This window comes from Triticum urartu, chromosome 6 (genome assembly GCF_003073215.2).
Source record: "Triticum urartu cultivar G1812 chromosome 6, Tu2.1, whole genome shotgun sequence".
NCBI lineage: Eukaryota > Viridiplantae > Streptophyta > Magnoliopsida > Poales > Poaceae > Triticum > Triticum urartu.
This window is the reverse complement of record NC_053027.1, coordinates 149,772,194-149,777,345: the sequence shown is the minus strand read 5'-3', so window position 1 is coordinate 149,777,345 and position 5,152 is coordinate 149,772,194.

Sequence of the window (5,152 nt, the reverse complement as noted above, 5' to 3'; positions counted from 1 at the left end):
TTAACGCCCCTAGCTAGGCATGATGATTTCAATGATGCTCCCATAAAAGATAAGAATTGAAACATAAAGAGAGCATAATGAAGAATATGACTAGCACATTTAAGTCTAACATAGTTCCTATGCATAGGGGTTTTGTGAGCAAACAACTTGTGGGAACAATAATCAACTTGCATAGGACGGTAAAACAAGCATAACTTCAAAACTTTAAGCACATAGAGAGGAAACTTGATATTATTGCAATTCCTACAAGCATATATTCCTCCTCATAATAATTTTCAGTAGCATCATGAATGAATTCAACAATATAACCATCACCTAAAGCATTCCTTTCATGATCTACAAGCGTAGAAAATTTACTACTCTCCACATAAGCAAAATTCTTCTCATTCGGGATAGTGGGAGTATCATAAGAGACTTGAATATTATAAATTGTTTCCACATTAAAAGAGTAATTTTCAGAAAAGGGGTAACCATAATCATGAAAAGTTTTATAAATATAATCCTCACTACTTTTTATAGCATATGTATCATCACAATAATTATCGTAAGTAGGAGGCATGTTATTATCATTATGAATTTGCATATCAAAACTTGGGAGACTAAAAATATAATCTTCATTAAGCGTAGCATCCCTAAGTTTGGGACAAACATTAATTGCAGCAAATATATTCTCAAATATGTCATCCTCATCAAACATAGCTTCCCCAAGCTTGGGCCTTTTCATATCATAAGCATAATCACTCTCATCATTAATAGCATGGATAGCACCAATAGTATAGCAATTATTATATTCTTCCAAGCAAGTTCCAAAAAGATTTTCAAGATCATAAGAAGTATCATTATCTTCCACAATTATATTTTTAGGAGGCACAATAGTAATAGGAGCAGCATTATTTGAGAGAGATATCTTTTTACCTCTCTTCCTTTTTCTTTTCTTCTTCTTCACCACATCATGTGTGGGTTCAATCCTCTTTTTGGAGCTCCTTATTAATGAGATTGTTTGAATAGGAGGCTCCTCCTCGTTACCTGATTCATCATAAGAGATAATAGGAGGATATTGGGAAATCTCTTCCCTTTCATTAGTATTCTCTTCATCTTCTATTTGTTTTCTTTTCTTTATGTAATTGGCAATATAAGGATTTTCAATGCAATTCACCGCACACTACATATAAATATTCTCTAGATCAAAATCAAGAACTCTATCAAGATTAAACTTTGGAATACCCTCAGTTATACGTTTCATTTCTTCATAACCCAAAAGAAGGCTAAGCTCTTTATGATGCTCAAGGGTAATCAAATTATCACAATGTTTGGACACGACATGATCATGAAACAAATAGCATTGGAGCTTTAAATGACCATGTTCATTGCAAAGTTCACAAGGGGCACGAAAAATATTGAATCTTTCAGCACATTCATCTAGCTCTTCTTGCAACAATTTAGTTTCTAAGTACTTATGCCTCTTGCAATATCTATCTTCCCTATTTGGTGTGTACTTGCAAACCCAATCTACTCCACAAAAATCGACATGTTTATAGGAGGCATTTTCATCATAACTAGTGCAATCATCATTAGCATCATGGATATTCAAAGAATTCGTACTAACAACATTGCAATCATGCTCATCATTCAAATATTTAGTGCCAAACATTTTAGAGATCTCTTCTTCTAGCACTTGAGCACAATTATCCTTTCCATCATACTCACGAAAGATATTAAAAAGATGAAGCGTATGAGACAAACTCAATTCCATTTTTTTATAGTTTTCTTTTATAAACTAAACTAGTGATAAAACAAGAAACTAAAAGACTCGATTGCAAGATCTAAAGATATACCTTCAAGCACTCACCTCCCCGGCAACGGCGCCAGAAAAGAGCTTGATGTCTACTACACAACCTTCTTCTTGTAGACGTTGTTGGGCCTCCAAGTGCAGAGGTTTGTAGGACAGTAGCAAATTTCCCTCAAGTGGATGACCTAAGGTTTATCAATCCGTAGGAGGCGTAGGATGAAGATGGTCTCTCTCAAGCAACCCTGCAACCAAATAACAAAGAGTCTCTTGTGTCCCCAACACACCCAATACAATGGTAAATTGTATAGGTGCACTAGTTCGGCGAAGAGATGGTGAAACAAGTGGTATATGGATAGTAGATAAAGGTATTTGTAATCTGAAATAATAAAAACAGCAAGGTAGCAAGTGATAAAAGTGAGCGTAAACGGTATTGCAATGTGTGGGAATAAGGCCTAGGGTTCATACTTTCGCTAGTGTAAGTTCCCTCAACAATACTGACATAATTGGATCACATAACTATCCCGCAACATGCAACAAAGAGTCACTCCAAAGTCACTAATAGCGGAGAACGAACGAAGAGATTATGGTAGGGTACGAAACCACCTCAAAGTTATTCTTTCCAATCAATCTGTTGGGCTATTCCTATAAGTGTCACAAACAGCCCTAGAGTTCGTACTAGAATAACACCTTAAGAAACAAATCAACCAAAACCTTAATGTCACCTAGATACTGCAATGTCACCTCAAGTATCCGTGGGTATGATTATACGATATGCATCACACAATCTCAGATTCATCTATTCAACCAACACAAAGGACCTCAAAGAGTGCCCCAAAGTTTCTACCGGAGAATCATGACGAAAACATGTGCCAACCCCTATGCATAGGTTCATGGGCGGAACCCGCAAGTTGATCACCAAAACATACATCAAGTGAATCACGTGATATCCCATTGTCACCAAAAATATCCACGGTAAGACATACATCAATTGTTCTCAAATCTTTAAAGACTCAATCCGATAAGATTACTTCAAAGGGGAAACTCAATTCATTACAAGAGAGAAGAGGGGAGGAGAAACATAAGATCCAACTATAATAGCAAAGCTCGTGATACATCAAGATCGTATCACCTCAAGAACACGAGAGAGAGAGATCAAACACATAGCTACTAGTACATACCCTCAGCCCCGAGGGAGAACTACTCCCTCCTCGTCATGGAGAGCACCGGGATGATGAAGATGGCCACTGGAGAAGGATTGCCCCCTCCGGCAGGGTGCCGTAACGGGTCTAGATTGGTTTTTGGTGGCTAAGGAGGCTTCTGGCGGCAGAACTCCCGATCTATTCTCTGTTCTGGAAGTTTTAGGTTACATAGGTATATATGGGTGCAGGGGGTACGTCGGAGGAGCTACGTGGGCCCCACGAGGCAGGGGGCGCTCTATGGGGGGCGCCCCCACCCTCGTGAGCACCTCCCATATCTCCTGACATGGAGTCCAAGTCTATCCGGTGGCTTTCCTTCCAAAAATAACTTCTCCAGTTGATTTCGTTCTGTTTCGACTCCGTTTGATATTCCTTTTCTTCGAAACACTGAAATAGGCATAAAACAGCAAATCTGGGCTGGGCCTCCGGTTAATAGGTTAGTCCCAAAAGTAATATAAAAGTGGATAATAAAGCCCAATATTGCCCAAAATAGTAGATAATATAGCATGGAGCAATCAAAAATTATAGATACGTTGGAGATGTATCATGTATTAAGTTCATGGAGAAATGGAGTGATGCAATAAGAACGATGACATGATGTAGACAAGATCTATCTATGTAGAGATAGACCCCATCGTTTTATCCTTAGTAGCAACGATACATACGTGTCGGTTCCCCTTCTGTCACTAGGATCAAGCACCGTAAGATCGAACCCACTACAAAGCACCTCTTCTCATTGCAAGATAAATAGATCACGTTGGCCAAACAAAACCCAAATATTGGAGAAGAAATACGAGGCTATAGGCAATCATGCGTAAAAGAAATCAAAGAAACTCAAATACTTTCATGGATATAAAAAGATAGATTTGATCATAAACTCAAAGTTCATCTGATCCCAACAAACACACCGCAAAAGAGTTACATCATATGGATCTCCAAGAGACCATTGTATTGGGAGTTCAGCGAGAGAGAGGAAGCCATCTAGCTACTAACTACGGACCCGAATGTCTACAAAGAACTACTCACGCATCATCTGAGAGGCACCAATGGAGGTGGTGAACCCCATCCAAGATCGTGTCTATATTGGATCTGGTGGTTCTGGACTCTGTCCCCCCCCCCCGGGGCGTAGCCTTGGTCCATTGGGTGTCTTCCGGTCCAAAAAATCTCCGTAAAGTTTCATTGCATTTGGACTCCGTTTGGTATTGATTTCCTGCGATGTAAAAAACATGCAGAAAATAACAACTGGCACTTGGCACTATGTTAATAGGTTAGTACCAACAAATGATATAAAATGACTATAAAATGATTATAAAACATCCAAGATTGATAATATAACAGCATGGAATAATCAAAAATTATAGATATGTTAGAGATGTATCAAGTTTTTTCTTCATCCTTGCATGCAGTGATTTAATGCACCTTGAAATATGAACATTTGATGGTAAGTAGTAGAACTGAGACTTATAAAACGGGAAAACAAACTTTTTGAGATGAGCCCTATAAACCGAAAAGGAAGGAGTACTGATGGAAGTTATATCAAAGAAACAAGGACGACTGGTGGTGGACTGGTGCTTCGAGAAGATATCGGTGCTATTATTTTTACTGCATGCAGACAAATCACCACATGCGATGATGGACTAGAGGCAAAGCTTATGGCGTGTAAGGAAGGCCTTGATCTTGCTCTTCACTGCACTATCTTACCTATTGCCATTGAGTTGGACTATGCTCATGCAGCCTCGATGTTAAATGCGAGTCATGGGGACCGCTTGAGATACATGACATTGTGCGAGACATCCAATCCCTGATGTTAGAGGACCCACGGGAGATTTCGATTACACATATTAGGCGCACTCAAAAAAAAGTTAGTCATAGCTGATAACCCACAAGTATAGGGAATCGCAACAGCACTCGGGCCCTAGTGACAAGCATTAAGCATAGCAAAGTCATAGCAACATCAATCTCAGAACATAATGGATACTAGGGATCAAACCCTAACAAAACTAACTCGATTACATGATAAATCTCATCCAACCCATCAACGTCCAGCAAGCCTACAATGGAATTACTCACGCACGGTGGTGAGCATCATGGAATTGGTGATGGAGGATGGTTGATGATCACGACGGCGACGAATCCCCCTCTTCGGAGCCCCGAACGGACTCAAGAT